Raw genomic sequence first — 18590 nt, 5'->3', positions numbered from 1 at the left:
CCTTTACTAAGCGTCTAACCTTCCCTGGTTTCTATCCAAGTCTTTATGGTACAGCCCAGGTCTGCACCGACTGCATTTTTCTGGCCCATCGTCAAGAAAAAATCTTTAAAAAGCCTGACCTGCCAATTCCAATTTTGAATGAGACAAATTTTCTTGTCTGAAATGTTGGTAAATATAGCAAGAAAGTTGCTGAGTTGGCAACAATCGGGTGATTATTGTTAACTGCAAATGTGCAGACATGACCTGGTGGGCAGGTCTGTCAGTCAAACCTCTGTCACTGCAGAGCAGTAGAGGACAGTGGTTGGTTCTTAGATTTTGTCAGAGGTAGATAAGATTGGTGGATAAGATCGGCTTCACACGCATGTGTCCACAGATCGCTGATCTCCCAAAAATAAGTAAATTGGCGCAGATTTATCAGCTTGCCAATTTATCGGTGCACCCCTTGTACAGACATAACGGTCTGATACATGCAATAAGCTGGTCACAGGTGATCACTAGTGTTTCTTTGAAAAATTATGAGATAATCAAAGGACAAAGATACTGTCTAAACACTCCACACAAAAGCAATGCAAGAATACTTTTCTAATGAGTGAATACAAAGGCACTTAAAGCTTCTTCCTTATTTTTAAGTCAAACGATTAAAATGGCTGCACTTTCATGCTGTTAAACCCTGAATCTGTTTTTGACTTGTAATACCAGAAACTAAATGAACACGACCAGACCAAAACACCGACCTCCCCTTCCTTTGTTTTGGTCTGATGCAGCGGGTGAAGGTCTCGTCAACACCTGTCGTTTCTTTTTGGCTTCCGATAACGTGGCAAATAAAATGAGATTTTCCAGCTCATCAATTATTTTTTCCTCCTCTTCTGAAGGAACTGGTGACCAGCAGGTCCAGCAGGGAACCTCAGACATTCCTTTCCGTCAGCTCAATCTGAAGATGCAAAGGCATTCTGAGGCCAGATGGAATACATAATTCCCCCAGAGAATTCTGGGTTTTCCCTGGGCAATCCCTCATGTAGCATGTGACTGGAAAACCTCCAGTGGAGGCAACCAGTGTGGCATCCTGATCAGATACCTGAACCTCCTCAACTGACTCCTTTTAATGTGGAAAATCAGCAGCTCTACTTTGAGCAGTCACCTGATGACACAGCTTCTCACCCCATCTCCAAGGGTAAGGCTGAGTCCAGCCAACCTCCAGAGGAAGCTCATTCTGGTATTTGTATCCGGGATCTTGTTCTTTCAACCATAACCCATCGGCTCAGCTCTTTCTTCACCACAACAGACTGGAGCGGTGCAAGCATCACTGTAGATGGAGCCCCAATCTCTCCATCCATCACCAGTTCCATCCCACCATCACTCATGAACAAGACACCAACTCCTCTACTTGAGGTAGAGACTGAAGCCCAACCCATACGGGGCAGTACACCTTTCCGTTTGAAAATCATGGCCTCAGACTCTCGCAGCACACTACACACTTCTCCACGACTACGCCTTGAGAAACTGAATGTCTCACTCTTTTATGTTTATAGTATTTCTAAAGTATAGAGAAATGTTTCCTTTCTGTTCTCTCAATCTCTCAATGAATTCAGTAGTTTCCACAATGCATTTGCAAAAACCCCAGTCTGTTGCAACCTTCGTCCATCCCTCCATCTTTGGCTTTCTTCTGCTCAAACTCTGCTTCATCCATTTACACATTACTCTACTTTCATTCAACCTTCCCTTCACGCCTCCCATTCAATCCTTTTTGCATTTATAGTACTGAATAACATCTCATTTGCCAACTCTTCTCGTACCCAGTTATTCTAGCCCTTTGCTCACCTTGTCTTTCCATTTCACTTTTTCTAACCTTGTGTCTTGTCTCCCGTCTTTTTTCCCCTCCTTCCTTCAGAGAGGTGCTCTCATCCCATCTGGTGAAACACTTTGGTTTCTCCTCACCCAGGGCAAGGATCAACTTGAGCCCATTTCACACATGACAGAGTATGCAGCACACCAGTGATGTATGTATGCCGCTCGAGGAGCCATTACGGACGAAGAGAGGGCAATGAGGAAGAGTGACTGTATCAGTGTGTGCCTTTTTCTTGGTGATCGGCAACAGTGCTGACTCGAGTCTATCTGAATTTCAATGTTCTTCGCCAAATAGATGCATTGAGATTCTGTCCGCATATTCTGAAATATTCTCAACATAAAAAAAAAAAAGGAATCGGGAGTCGAAACAGCCAATGAAACAGGCAGCTATTGATATGCTCATTTACCCCATGCCAGCAAGACTCAGGGAAAAGTGAGAACGGAGTCATAAAGGCTCATGAGAGCGAAGGCTGAGAGGAAGAAAAGAAAAATGAAAAAGTGAGAGGAAGAACATTATATTTCGCAGAGAGGGCAGGAGGTGAAGACGGAGTGGGCGAGACAGCTTATACTACTCAATCACACATGAATCAAATGGACCAGTTTTTCTACAGGGTGAAATAAAAAAGTGTCTTTGTGCGAGAGCATCATGAGGAGTTTAAAAAATACCAGTGTGACCGTGGGTGCATGTGGAATATCTGCAAAGTGTTGGTCTGTTTTTTCAATGTGGGCATAGTCAGTATTGAACTTGAAAGACTGACTTCACTCTTTGGTCAAGCGCAAAGACAAAGTCTTTGTGGTCCAGCCTCTTAAAACGTGGAGCGAGGCATGCGGTGACTTGACAGCGCCAGGTTTTCATTAAGGTCTTTTTACGGTAGAGGAGCCCTTGAACCTGAGCTCATCTGTATGCTCTACCACGCAACTAAACAAGCTGAAAAGACGGAATTTCTGCTACTGTCCTGAGCCGTGTGCCTGGCGGTGGATATGCCTCCTGTGCATTTCAACAAGACATGAAAACGTTCCCGCTGTGCCTTGATAAACATGGCCTGCAGGCTGTGTTAGTTGGCAAAAGAGTTCCTGCTAGCACACACTTTCTAGACAAACTAAATATTAAGTTCGGTTAGTGGAAGCTGGGGGTTATTCTTCCACCAAACAATTTAACCATGTGATACAGTCAGATATATACAGATTTTCCTGTCAAAATTTCACACTTTTTCAGTTTTAGACCACGGTCACAAAGCAAGTCTTAATGCTCAATTCTGACGTTTCCGCTGAAATTAGATTCTTTTTGTGTGATCGTACATATTACTAATTAAAAGCGAGCACAATCAAACGTCTGTGTGAACTGTTTACAACCCTAAATCGAACCAAATGTGCAGGAGTACAACGTAGAAGTCACAAAGCAGCGCGCTTCTTATGGAGTAATAATGGATGCCACTGTCTATGGATCAATTGCAAATTTGCTGAAAAGGGGGGAGCCGACAAGATTGTCACAAGATCATAACAAGAAGAAGGAAGTTAAAAAAAAAAAGAAGTTGAATATTGGGACTGATTGGTTCAGCCATTGTTTGTATCCAGATTTACCGCGTCTGATTTCATGGTGCAGAATTATGACGCCTGTCTCATGTCAATGATGTAAAAGTCGTATAAAATGCGAAATGACCATTCAGACTGCAGACACTTTGGGAACTATCAGATTCACATTTAATTTAATATCACATATGGCAGTGACACACACTGGATTTTTGGGGATTGAAAGATACGGAACTGAGCCATTAAGTTTGCAATAAAAGCATCTGACATGGGCTCGCATATGCCTGCTGTTTGAATGTGACCTTAGTTCATTTGCTTCCAATTTAGGTATACATAAAGGATGCACATTTGGGATAGAATTAGACAATATTGAGAAACAATTTCGAAAATATCAATGAATGCATTTTCTCTTTCCTCTCCATCACTACGGCATACCCACGTCTTTCCTTTATCTCAGAGATCCATTTGGTATAAGCACATAAAAGGCTATTAAAATCCATCCAATTTTCCAAATAGATTAATTAGTAACAAAATGTGAATGAATAAGAACTACCAGAAGTTCAGCCTTGCAGACCTTTTCAACTGCAATATTTCACACACTGAGACCATGATAACATTTATTCTAAAGATCTAGGTTTGGAGAAAAAGGTCAGAGAAAAATACAAACATGTTCCGTACTTTATTTTCTTTTTCCAGGCTCGCCCAGAACTTTAAAGCACTTTCCCTGAACGCTTTTAACTTAATATATGTCAGGATTTTTGTAATTCAGAATGTATTGCTCATCTAGTTGCTTTATTGAAATACTAAATCACCAGTTTTACATGTACCTGATTGATACTTTAATGTATTCAACTTTTAAAATGTCATTTTATATGGTACTGTACAACTATGTGCAACAATGACACAATAATGAACTGAATGGACTTTCTCACAAAAACAACTCTACCGCAGGGCATGTGATGATGTCACACGAGGAAGTACAAACCAACACCAGAATAAGCAGCGGGTGTGAAGTGATCAACTGGATTCAGTAAACCCTGCAGCAGGTGAGCTACTTTTGAAGGACTCTAATGTTCATTCTGAAACAATTTCATCAAGTGTGCTGCACTTCACACCAGTAAAATTCAACCTTAGAACAAAAAGAAGCTGGTAAAGGTCAGACACGGTGATGGTTCAAGTTGCGAAGGGTTTAACTTTGCATGTTTAAGTCAAAGTTTGCACCTCATGCTCCCTAAGAGGACGAGGATGCTGCCATGGTTGACAAGCTAGAGAAAATGAGACGATGTAATTCTTGTTGGGACAAATTCATTTCTATCCCTGTTGGAATTTTTCCACCTGAATGGTTTTTCTTGGTTTTTCCCAATTACAAACTCCATATTCTGCTAAATCAAATCAAATGCAGTTCAGAAATGCAAAAAAAAAATGGCTTCGTGGACAACTCAGTTCTGCTGCCTTCTGAACTAAAGCTACTGTGATTAATCTTTATGGCTATAGAACAATATATCATCTTTCTGCTACCTAAAGTAGATTTAGCTGCACTGAAGGACAAAGTAAATTAAAAACATCCAAATGAAGAGTAAAAGGTTGAGAGCAAAATACAAGTGGATGACTGCAACTGAAATACCTTAACAGTTATTAATTTGCTTTACTAGATGAGCTGCTTATCAACTGCAGATTCAGACATTATGATTCAATAAAGGCTTGATAAAACTGATGCCGTTTTTGTATTCATCTCAAAACTGCCAAGCTATTTGCTGTGTCAGAAACACCATTTTCAGCGAAATGGTGCAGCTGGGAGATTTGGGGGAATTGGAAAAGAGGCAGACGTGTTCTGGTAGGAGTTGTGAGTCAACATCCGGTAAGTTGAACCATTACAGGCACTGCCAAGAAAACATGAGCACAACGGCACAGACTCTCTGTACTCAAAGTCATTAGCTATAAATAAAACCAGCTTTGGTTAGGCTTCGTCAAATTACAAGTAGACTATTGGGGGGAGAAAAAAAAAAAACACGATAATAGTTAAACATTAGACCAGCAGGATTCATTTAAAACCAAACCCAAATGCTTTTCATTCGACTGATACTGACACAGTCAGCAAAGAAATTCCGGGATCTTGCTGCAGGAAAGGAAGGCTAATTAAAACACTCGCTCAAGAGTGAGAAATGACATTTTAAACATGCATGTCATTCTTTCATATTTACATCAGAAAGGAAACAAAGTAAAGTCAGCATGTAACAATTGAACCTTAGCAGAACCTCTGTTCTGTCTGTACCTGAGGAGACTTGGGGCAGGAACAGGTCAGGTTACAGAGCAGATCAGACGTTGTGTTTAAAATGATCAGACTCGGGACAAAATTGTTACAGTGTTGACAGACAGCGTTAGACACAGCTACGCTATACACAGTGTCCCCAGTGATTGAAAAAGCAAGCAGGAGAGAGGCATACGAGAATAAATGAAAGTTATGGGATCATCACACCAGCAACATGACAGCAGAACTAAGGCCCTATGATTTTTGGAAAAGACAGATTAAATTCAACTCACCCTATAATGCTGAATACCTCCAAACTTCAACGATTGTGGATTTTTACAAGCTAAGAGATTTCACCCTATAACTGACTTTCTTACTGAGAGCCAAACCCTGTTAGCTGCTCCCTGTCTGTTTAATGTGACGCGCTCAGCTGATGCCCACTCTGCTTCATGTTGGAGGGATCTCTGCTCAGTGCAGCAATAACAGCAAAGATCCTAGTTTATGAAGCAGGAGAACTGTTTTGTTGTTTTGTCAACATAACACATAATTTACAATAAAAAGGAAGCTAGACTGCAAAAATACATATATTTCAGTTATCTTTTTTTTATTTTAAGCTCGACATCAAAATTATATGATAGCATATTAACGTCATTGTAGATAATAAATAAAAGGAGTAAATTTCCACCAAAAACCTCAGAAGTTTTTAGATTAATCTCAGAAAAGTTCAGAGTTTAAAAAGTCAAACATTTTCTAGAAAAAAAAAACCTCAGAATTTATTTTGGATTAATCTCAGAAAAAATATTTTTTTTAAATTAGCATAGATCGCACGCGCACCACTTTTCACTCAAACTGAACAATTTGGATGTTTCTCTTGTTTTCTCTGCACAAGTTGCATTGCCACAGAGTTGCAGTTACACTTCAGGTCTATTTTAACAAATTATTGAAAGCATGAGAAGTGCATATAGTCAGAACATTTACTCACCAATTCAACTCTCTTTAATCCGTTCAATGCAGTCAAATCCTCATAAGGTTTTACTATATACACGTGTATTACTATGGTGTCCAGATCTATGAGCTGCTTCCAGAATTGTCCAGAGTAATCTTTTTCACTGTGCCACAGAATATGTATAACCTACATGCCTTTAGGGTGAGCCATTCCCAGAAATTATGCCTTTTTTTTTTTACCAGGAACCTTTTCAAAATGCAAAAAATACAAAGATGTGTAGGCATATTCACCCAAAAACTCACTAACATTCTATTGTAATTTGCATGAGTAAAGGAAATGTGTGTGGGAAGGGCTGCATGACTGGCTTCAGCCCAGGGGCCCACCTTCTCCTAAATCCAGCTCTGTTTTTGGCCATTGTTTAAGACACATTTAGACAGCCTGCAATGAAACAATAAAACATTATATCACCAAGCACATTCCGCTTTTGCTTGCAACCTCTGTTTTCTTAAACCTCCCCACAGAGAACATATGTCTGGATGTTTATGGGAGGTGTAAGCACTGACCAAGCAGCAGGACGATAAAATGAACAGGTCTCTGTCTGCACTACACAGAGATGTCTAATTAGTCTGAATTGGGATGATAAAGTTGTCTTAGTTCAAAAAGATGTGCAGCTCCAGCTGAGAGAAAACCTTTTGTCTGATGAACAATTGTACAAAAATTAGTATTACAGTCAACGGTGTTTGTCACGGCACACTTGTAGTCTGTAAAGAAAAGCCATCATAGACTATAACAGCTTGCTCTGTGAGACGATGATCATATTGGCACAATGGCATGTTCATTCTTGTGTTTTATTATCCAAAACCAACAATAAACTTTGGGTGTATCAGATCTATAAAGTCTGACATGTGTTCCAACATTTTTTTAATACCGGATCATTTTATGATCAGCAGACGGCCCACAGCCCCAGCGAAGTGATTAAACCGAGACAACATTTGCAGTTTCAGGGAACTTTTATTGAATTCCACATTTCCACTCAATCGAAAGCCTAAATTAACGTTTGTCCATCGACATATACAAGAGTCTGGGCATGTGCTTACAAGAGTCTTGGCATGTGAGGAGGTACAGTAGGAAACCAGGCCAAAAGACAGACAGAAAAGAGCCGAGGTAAGAGGACGGAGCAGGCCGCATGCCTTGAGAAGCGCAGTTGCTCTTGGAGGCCCAGAGAGCTGCCATCTGTCCCGGGGCTAGGGAGGCCAAGCCAGGAGACAAGCTCCCATGACAGCATGCAACCGCCATATGCTGCTGGAGCGTGTACACGACGAACTGGCATGGCTGAGAGCGACATGGGATGGACTGGCTTGGTCTGGTCTGTGGAAGCTGTGAGCTGAGCTGACCTTAAATGCTGTAGCTTCATTTCCATGACAAAACAGCCTAAAAACAGTTGAGCATGCATTGGGATCTCTGCTGAGTCGGGAATACACAGGACTTTTACCGTTGCACTTGTGAATGGGTATTGACTGAACAATAAAAAAAAACCCCAAAAAACAATATCTGCCAGTTAAGTTATTGTCATAGCAACATTATGTATAAAAAAATACCGTAGAGAAGTTTGAATACACTCATCATCGACATAAATGTTAACTTTGGGTTGTAATCATTTATCAAACCCATCTTGGTTCATTGTGGAATGATCATACAGTAAACAAGTTCAAACTCCAGAGAAGTCAAATTCTTCTTATTTAGTTTGGGTTTTTGATATTTAAGAATACTAACGATGTTGACCAAAAACACCTTACATAACTCCTATTATTGTAGTAAATGTTGTACATAGTTGTCTTTGGGCACCAAGCCACCATCTCTCTTACAGCACTAATATGGTGAGAGCTTCGCGTCCTCTTGATGAGAGAGGTGTGCGTTATTGTGTGATTGTGCCACGCCCTGCAAACTTGGCTGGGTCAATAGACCAACCAAGTTTAAAGAAGTTCTGATGTTTATGTGTACACACTAATCAACACACTCACACCAAGTCAACATCAAAAGTCATATCATGGCATTGTTTCTCTGTTAACGATTAGGAGAAGACAGAGCATGCAGTATTCCATTACTGTTATCCTCCAAATGTGGGTGCAGCTGATTGCACTTAACTTCCAGCCTTCAGTGAGAAGAGCAGGCAGAATTGCAGGCTTTCTGTTGCTTTTGTAACAATGTGTAGTATACCTTTTATACATGACGATTTAGCTTGTATGATTGAAACAGTCCTTCGCATAGACACTAACCCACATGCAGAGTGAGAACTTCAAAACCCCACAGCTACACGGTTACTGAGTTCAGCACAGAGTTTATTAGACTCCTGACTTTTCTGCCATCTCTTCCAGCCTCAACAATTGGGTGTTCTGACATTCATAAACAACTCTAGAGCCTTATAGTCAATAAATATCAACATAGTCAGTACACTAAGATAGATCAATAGACATCAAAAGTTAATGTATTAACTCTAGGTTAATGTATTAATTTCAATTACATAGAATTCAAGGCATTAAAAAAATTCAACAGAATTATTCTTACTTTTTTTTTTACATCCAAAACTTCCAAGCACAAACGACATATGCAATGACAACAAAGCTGCTTCCTTGACCCAATAAGGCTTTGTTTTTGCTTCAAAAAAACAATCTGATTGGACACTGGAAAAAGTGTTATCTTCACGTTGTGCTAAAAGAAGTTAGCCTATCACTGAAACTATTCAGTGCAACATTCTTTCTTAATGCTAAACATGCTGTCAGTATCCATATCTCTAAATTATCTTTTTTCCAAAGAAGTTCCAGGAATGTTCAGGAGTTTCTGAAACACTTGAAATGAAAGCTGAATGGGTATAACAGTACTTTGCACCAATCTGACGGTTGAATAACCTAAATAAGAGATTACCAACAGGAAATATCTTTGTTATTGAGCTCATCTATTTATTCAATAATAAAAAAAAAAATCTAGTTTTTGAATTGAAAATGTTGTTTATGGACGCAGCCGTGGAGCAGAGGCAAAGCGCCACACATGTAAGGACGCCTTAGTCCTCAGAGCGGCCGTCACAGATTTGCGTCCCGGCCTGCTGACCCCAGCTGCATGTCTTCCTCCTCTGTCATAACCCACTTCCTGTCTGACAACTTCTAAATAAAGGCCATTAGAGCTGATAAAACCTTTATTTTTTTGCAAATGTTTGGTTTTTGACTGAAATGTGATTAATTACAGATGCCACAAATAACACAATTAAAACTTTAATTGAGTCCCTTTACTTTTTTTGAATATTCAGAGTCACTGAATCACATCAGCTCTGTCAGCGCACGGCAGAGCTTACCGGGTATCAAATCCATTCATAAAATTAATTCTGATAACTTTAATATGCTTTCAGGGAGATGTGCAGTGCAGGGAGATGCAAGGATTGGCAATTATCAAAACTGCATCAGCTGGTGATCCCTAAAGACTCAGATCCTTATTAAAAAACAAATTATGATACATGTAAATGATTTTTTTTTTTTCTAAAATGACCCATGCTGCCTGCAGACGTAAAATTCCTCCAATAAAATGCTATGAAGTTCATTCACAAGTCATACTGGGGAGAGATGGCCGGCTTTGTTATTAGTTTTCAGACATCAACATTCTGTAAGTGAAATTTTAATTTGAGCCTCATGACTAAAGTTAGGTTTTTGAATCTGACACATACATAGAGAAATATACGGTTTCTTTCTATATCAGGAAGAGACAGAAATGTCCAGACAGAGAGGTACAGATGGACATGCAGATAGACAGCATGGAGGCAGATAGACAAAGGATAAAGTGAGGTGAGTGCCAGGTAAGCAGACTGTTAGGTTTTATGAGCTGCACACGTAACACACAGCATGAAACAGGAAGGGCTCCTCTCAGCAGCACTGCCACTGCTGACACACACACACACCAAAGATTTTATCCGTTAATGTCACGGGTGTCAGTGTGCTCTACTGAATCAGCATGATTCAACATTACTGCACTGCAAACACACTTTTCTAATTATTCTTATGAAAGTATTTCCACTTTGAGGCTTTGTCAAATTTGGAATTCCACATTTGAAATACACATTGTTGTGCAGTCATGTTAAAAAAAATTAAATAAAATACACATTCCGAGGATGCTGGTTCCTCACAGAAAAAAACAACTTACCGCTCCAGGAAAACTCTTTATCTGTCGTCATCAGTGGCCATGCTAACCAGCCTTAGCAATTCCTGGCAGGCTCTGTTGTGGTGAACCAGCTGTAACATAGCAGAGAGACAGGGATAGAGCATGAGCAGTGTGTACATGAGGGTGACTGACAGCGCTAAGACCTTCCTCTTGGCTCTGATTGGCTGTTTCTGACTGAACCGTTTCTGCCATGGAGTACCAGGAAATGGAAAAGGAGCTTGATTTTTTTCCACAGATCATCTATCTCATACTCTACTGTCACGACATAGTGACCGTTTTACCTGCTGCATCTCTAAACCTGCACAGTGAAAATGCTGCTGTTAAAAATTGTGGCGCTTAAGAAGCTTAAAAAAGTTGGGGTCGCCTTTAACTGAAAAAAGTTAGATACACAAGTGCAAGGAGAGCAAAAATGTTAGCATGAAGCTCCAGACGACAGCTCTTTTAGTCCAGAGGGTTTTATCACACACACAGAGGGTGCAGCCCCCTGGTGGGTATGAGCTCATTTCAGCCTCACTGACAAATAAATGGCATTTTCATGCGCGCGCGCGTGTGTGTGTGTGTGTGGGCGTGCACGCGCGTACGTGTATGGTATTCCACTTGAAACCCCTGAAAGTACTGTCACAATTGGCATGGTGCCAGTTTCAGTTCAGTTAGCAATTCAGGACTGCAGTTCTCGGCACAAACTAGTGACACGCACACGCCCACACACGCCGACACAACGTAGAGATAATGTGACTCTCCTTAAAGAATACATGCCCCTCCAGTGCTTAGAAGTTTGTAGCCTCATATTCAAGTCTGACCAACTTTACAGGACATTAACCACTAAAGTCAGGGAAAGCTTTCATACGATCTCCCACATCCAGAGTAATGTTGAAAATATGCTGGCAGTAGAAATGGAAATTCTATGTCAGAACATGATTATCCAAGTGGGGCATTTAGAGGAGAATAGAATTATCCTTTATTGTCTCCCTCTGTCTCAAGAAAACGAAAAATGGTGCTGACAAATAAATGGCGTTGGTGCTATGACAGAAGTGTTGTCATAACACCAAGCTCTTTTTGTTCATAAAAATCTACCTTATTTGAACTTTTTTCCTGCTGATTTGTAGAAAAAAAGGGTTAAGCATCCAAGGGGTGAATACTTTTTAAAGGTGCTGTAAAGTAGGACTGCTAAAGTAGGGAAACAGAACATACAAGACTGGTGAACACAACTGGTTTATAATATCTGGTAATTAAGAAGTCTTGCTGTGTCTTCATTTGATATCCTGCCAAACAGGTTCCCCTGTTACTGCCTGTTTAAAAAGGGTAACCCACTTGGCTCCTTTTTCAGACTCCCTGAGTTGTGCTATTGTTTTGTGGAGGAGAAATCTCTGGGTGTGAGTTTATAAAGCCTAATGTTGACAAAGATTTAACGTTGGAAAGTGTGTGTTTGACTTTAAAGACGTTGAACATTTGCATAAAAACACAATAGTGAAGATATTAAGGTAGCACCAAAACAATTCTAAATCAAATCAAATCAAATTTTATTTGTATAGCACATTTCAGCAGCAAGGCATTTCAAAGTGCTTTACATCATAACAAACACAGAAACACAAAGCAACATAGAATCAACAATCAAAACACAACATTAAGTCAGGTTCCATCAATAAATTTGTAATTGATTACGTTTCAAATACAATCCTAAACAGGTGGGTTTTTAGTCGAGTTTGCATCCATAAAAGGTTTACCAGTTACTCTCCTCCTGTGTTATATGGAACAAAATACCTATTGCTATTTTTATTCCCACTCACGCTCACAATCACACAGTTTAAAACAATGTAGACAGCATTTTAATGGGCTTCTGGCACAAGGCTCCGTACACCTCTTTCACGGAATTTCGAGCAGGGACTCCGCCGTCCCTCACGGATTTTTGTGCAATTCTATGGTACCTGTTAGTGTCTAGAATTTACAGGGTTTGTGTTACAGGGTTTGTGTTACGAGCAGTGACCCTCAGTCACTTGCCGTTTTTCTCCCGGCACTGATTTCTATGTGAAATGTACACAATGTACATAATCAGGCATAACATTAAAAGTGAGGCAGCCTCCCTGTTGCTGCCAACACCAAGCTCCGACCTCCATCAGACCCCTAAAGATCTCCTGTGGTCTCTGGCACTAAGATGTTGGAAAGAGATTGTGAAAGCCTGTGAGGTAGTTTTTCCATCTTATCCCTCAGATCCTCAGTTGGATTTAACATGTGGGGAAATTTGGAGGATCTTTTAACACTTCAAACTCACTGTTATGCTCCTCAAACCTTTCCTTAGCCATTTCTACTTTGTGGAAGCACATAGGTAGAGGGAACAGCCGTTACAAAATGTCAGTTCATAGGTTGTGCGTGTCAAAGTAACATCAAAACATGGATGATGGGATCCACATTTGAATCGTCTAGCACTACGTATGCACTTTACTTCATTTTATTAGGTCCCAGAACTTTTGTCTAAGAAAAGACACAGAATAACAAAATTAAAAGAAGAAACAAAAAAATAAAACGGTCACAAGTTAGAGGTTTCTTTAGGTCTTCACAAAGACTCTCAGCTGCCTAAACTGTGGGTTTAGATCCAAAGAAACTTCCTTAAAGATCTTGGCAAAGGCTACATGGCTATTGGCTTCACCGCAGTCTCTCTCGCGCTGTCTCTCTCTCTCACACACCACACACACTCACACCAACCTGCAACCCAAACTGACCTCCAGTGGCCTCCGTGACCTGCAGTATCCTGCATTAGCTGACATTCACAAAACAAAAACCTACATGAGCCTACACCAACCCACACTCACTGAGTCATTACACAGCACAAGCAGACAAAATCTCACATGCACACTTAATTCAGTGCAGCTGCCTAGTAACAGGTAGGTTATTTTTAATCGCTCGGAAAGTCTGCAAGAAATTCATTGTTTGTCAGATGGAATCTAATTGCACATCGAATGCATGAAACAACTTCACTCCATAATTTAAGTCTGGTCAGTTTAATTAATGTTTACTCGTTTACAGACTGACACACCATGTGTGGAAACACCTCTGGGATTTAATCCCAGAATCCTGCCCGCCATGAAGGACCAGAGCACCAACATGGAGTTCCCCAACGCATGCTTCCTTTGTCTTTAATAGCATCAGACATTCATACATGCAAATTTTGATTGTTTTATGTCATTACATAACAGCTTTCACATTATAAAAATACCAACATGGAATGTTTCCTTTTGTTGTGCGATACACAACATTTTAACAATGGATGGAAATTGTTGGTCTTAACTTGCATTTATTAGTTCTACAATTAGAATTTGAATAAAGAGTCAAATACAGTGGAACACACTTGCTTGGACTGATATTTAACTTTTCTCATTTTGGAAAGGGCCTTGTGATGATTTTTGTATTGAAGAGGTTTAATAAAAAAAAAAATATTCAGGCATTTCTGTCTGGGCACATTATGTCATGAAAAGATGAAGTCAAGAGGTGTGAAGAGTTTTGTCTGCTCTAACTTCTGCTTCCTCATTGAAAGAAACGTAATACTGAACTAAATGATACCAAAAGTTCAGATAGAGTTTAATTAGCAAAATCATATCATCCTATTCTGACCTTTTTTTTTAAATTCAATAAGTATTTCCTTCGTCTTTCGAAATTCTAGTTTATTCTAGTTTCCTTAGTGACAGTTTTGGTAAGATAAATAACTGGCAGTGGTCAGAGATCTTCAGAAACTCTCAAACTAGGAGTAGATGAAATGATATTGTCCTAGATTATCATTGGTAACTTTTAGAACTGTGGTTCCTAATCCTGGTCCTCAGGCCACCCAGCCCTGCTTATTTTAGGAAGCATTCACACCAGCACTGTTTAGTCTGCTTCAATCAAACTCTTCTTCGTTTACCTAGAAAGTCCGGTTTGTTTGGGGAGGTGTGAATGCGCATTCTAACTCTGATCCGGAACAAAAAAGGCAAACTCTTGGTCTCGATTGAAGTGAACTCTGGTGCGGTTCCAGAGCATAAGCGGACCGGAGAGCGCTCCCAAAGCAGGAAGTGGACCTGCTTTGGGATGTGGGGCATTCTGGGTAAATGCAACCAAAATAAATGCATGAGAAATGGTTTATGGTCTTTTCCCAAAGACGAGAAAAATCCTACAACTGCTAAAACTGAGCCCACTTCGTTTTTCTTTACATTTTGTACCGAAGGAAGCCCAAGACCAAAAAAATAAATAAAAATGCTCGAGACTGGTCTCAAACCAAACATCAGTGGTGGACATGCCTCTGTTGACAGAACATAAGCTTCAGGTCAAATGATCACAGTTCATGTGTATTTCTCTTTATTTTCTCCATGCTTGAAGCAAAACATCTGTACTATATATGGATATCCAAATCAATTGGAAAAATTAAAACACAGAGAAGCAGTTTGTAAAAAGAGGACCAGGGCAGACTGGAACTGGCAGATTTGATCAATAAGCCACAACGATTTCGAGCCAAGTTGTTATAAACGATATATCCTGCCACAAGCTGCAGAACTGCTGCATCATCCACCACTAATGCCAAGAATGATCGCCAGGCAGACTTATGATGAGCTCCTTCCCACCAGTTTGCTCCATTATGCCGGAGCTTGCAGTACAGCTTAAGCCATCAACATTATTCCAGTCAATACCAGCGGGAAATATGGAAAATAGAAATCACACAGCTCTGCAGCCAAGAAAAGAAAAGTTACTTCAGTGTTCTCACTCTTTCTGTGTAGCTACGTTAAACTTGTATGTATTACTCAGTCAAATGCACATCTGCACCAGCCTGTAACGAGCTGAGGTAAAGAGAGCAAAACATGGCATTTACATGTGGAGAACATGCACAGAAACCAATCTGGTGAAAAACTTCAAACAGGAAGATAAACATAGATAACTGTGGAACAGTTGATGATTAGAGGACAATAACTGTCCTTGTAATTTACTTGAGCTTTGTCATTCACAGCAGTTTTTATCATTTCTGAGGGAATACATAAATAAACAAACTCTGAGTCACACAAACTGAACCCATTGAAACTCTGAACACTCACTGATCTTGGTTGTCTTCATCTTCAGATGAGTTGTAATCCTCTGGGGTCGAGTTTATCAGATAAGATGGAAGCCCTTCAGTATGTACATGAGTCTGTCGCAGAATGATCATCTACCACAGAGATTATTAAAATCAGCTGGCCATATAAACCATCTCAGTCCCACTGATGATGACTGGATGCTGTTAATTCTTCTGTGGCATAATCAGCCTGAACAACAAACTGAATCAGTATTTGTTAGCTTACTTTAAAAAAAGCCTGTATTTTTGTGAAATGGTGTAGTGACCGTCCACACACACTGTCTCCACAGGTCTGCCTAAAAATCAAACCTCGAGCTGCAGCTGATCCAGAACGCTGCTGCTGGTGTTCTGACTAAAACCAGGAAGATAGAGCAGATCACCCAGTTCTACAGTCCTTCTACTGAGAGAATAGACTTTAAAATACTGTTGCTAATTTATAAATCACTGAACGGTTTAGCACAACAATACAATAAAGATCTCCTGGTGTTGTATCAACCTTCCAGACCTCTCAGGTTCTTGTTCTGCTCCGCATCCAGAACCAAACATGGAAAAGCAGCATTCAGCTTCTATGCACCACAAATCTGGAACAAACTTCCAGAAAACTGGAAAAATAACCATAGACATTCATTAATATATTTTATGTGCATTTTGTGATGATTTTTGATGAGTATGATGATGACAAAATGCAATGTTTGTTGCTTGTTTCATAATTGGTTAATGTGTTGTGTTTCTATCATGTGAAGCATTTCAAAATGGCCTGATGTTGAACTTGATTTGACTTGACATATTTAAAACAACTGACCGTGAGTTAAATGAATTTGTTTCTCCAGAGTGTTTCACATTAACTTGTATACTTGTGTGCAGTGGATCCCGACTATCCACGGTTCAATATTCACTTATTTGCAGATTCTTCTATGGAACATACCTCTAAATTTTTTTAGAAAAATTTGACTATTGTAACAATAATTATATTATGTTGCATTTGGTGTGGGGTCTATTAAAATGAGCAGCTATTAGCATTTTTAGAGCATCTCCCAAGTACAAATTTTACCAATATGAAGGAGGTTATGCTCTCAAATATTGAGGGTCCACTGTGTTACCAGGTACAATTCAAACATGATATGGAACAAATATATTCAGTTGCCTTCAGGTGAACTAAAAGTAGTGCACAGCCCGAGCAGAACAGGAAAGCAGAACAAAATAAGAAACTTGTAACCGTGCCAAATTTAGCTTCTCATGCACATTCTGGACATTTCTGTCTCTGTCTTTTGACGTCAAAGTCAAAAAGAAGAAAGAAATATTTAACATGGTGATTATCTTTAGAAAGACAATAATAACAGCCGAAGACGTCCAACACAAACTAGACAAACTCCCAAATGCATCTTTGGGTTTCCACCTTCCCACTCGGCTTATCATCATGAGCTTAGGGCTTTACATCAACTCTCCCTTCTGTGTGTGACTGCAAGCAGAGTCAACACAACGCTCAATGTGGTTAGATGATTGAAGTGCTTTGTCTTAGCCTTACATCCTTCACTGAGACGAGGGTGTGTGGGATGCAGTAAGGCATGCCAACAAGCTGATTTTTTTTACCCCCCTAATTTAAAAAGCTTGCTCGCGTCCTGAGGGCAGCAAGACGTCCTCCACTAATTTCCATTTCTGAGGCATCAGCAGTACAAGTTTGAGGAGGTCTGCAAGTTTCTTCCAGAAAGAAAAAAAAAAAAAACTTCTTGGTGCAAGTGAGAATTAAATAAATATACATTTATACAGTTCCCACAACACAATTAATACAAACTTGTCTCATCAGAATTCCTCTCTGCAGCCCGTCTTAATTCTGACCTCGCAACCATCTGTAGCAAAATAAAAAAGTATAACATCTCCATCTGATTAGTATTCAAGGCATGCATATATAAATAACCAATGACTGAATGCATAAATGATCATAAGGAAGTGTGTAGAAAGGTTAACAGTGAACCTGAGGAACAGAAAGAGACAAGGATAAAAGAAGCAAAGCAGACTGGTGAGTAAATTACAATGAAAGCATGCAAGTAAATACAGAATAAACAGAGGATGATAGTGTTGCACAAAGTTATCAAGAGTTCCTGAATACCTGCAGAAGAGTTGCAGGGGTAATGCAGCATTTTACATTAATAATCAAGTTATAAATGCATTCTAGCCTCCTGATTCATTATCATTTCTCAATCAAAACTCCATATAGATTCCTTCCTCCAATAACAATGATAAAACAGCATGTATGCTTGCATCATGCCTATCATGAGCAAATTCATCACTGTGACATTCCCAGAGTCAGATTTTAGTGATTGCTGGATTTCTCTTTTGTCTTTGGTGAAGGATCACGAGTCATTTCTCCAGCTAGCACTAGACTCGCGCGTTTGTTTTGGTTGCATTTACCCAGAATGCCCTGCACTGCAGTCCTCTTCTTGCTTTGGAGCGGTGTCTGGTGCAGTTCAAATATATGTGTGAACGCCAAGCGGACCGGAGTTCACTTCAACCGAACCCAGACCAATGTTTTTAGGCAGACCAGAGTTTGTTTTTTGGCCCTCATGAATCTGGGAAAAGGTATTGATCGCCATCTTCATCCTCATCCGACATCAGTTGTCTTCATCGGAGTGGAACTGAACAGCCTCAGAATTCCTTCGTCACACACTTCCTCTGTCTCTCAAATTATGGCAAAAAAATAATCTGCTGTTCATTTACTTTTTTTATTATTATTATTTCACGTATCAATCTTG

At 39.9% G+C, this 18590-nt stretch overlaps 1 protein-coding gene across 2 annotated transcripts in view; it reads right to left on the bottom strand.

Annotated features, from left to right (window-relative positions):
* The window catches only part of LOC116716957 (low-density lipoprotein receptor class A domain-containing protein 4), a 223127-nt gene that overhangs the window by 189540 nt on the left and 14997 nt on the right, over window positions 1-18590 (bottom strand). For both annotated transcript variants that reach the window (XM_032557979.1, XM_032557978.1), the window contains one exon: window positions 10755-10843. The gene's annotated coding sequence lies outside the window, so the exon portion shown is untranslated. The remainder of the gene's footprint in view (window positions 1-10754; window positions 10844-18590) is intronic.

Source organism: Xiphophorus hellerii, chromosome 3 (genome assembly GCF_003331165.1).
Source record: "Xiphophorus hellerii strain 12219 chromosome 3, Xiphophorus_hellerii-4.1, whole genome shotgun sequence".
Lineage (NCBI taxonomy): Eukaryota > Metazoa > Chordata > Actinopteri > Cyprinodontiformes > Poeciliidae > Xiphophorus > Xiphophorus hellerii.
Note: the sequence above shows the minus strand (reverse complement) of the source record. Positions and strands in the feature narration are given on the sequence as shown.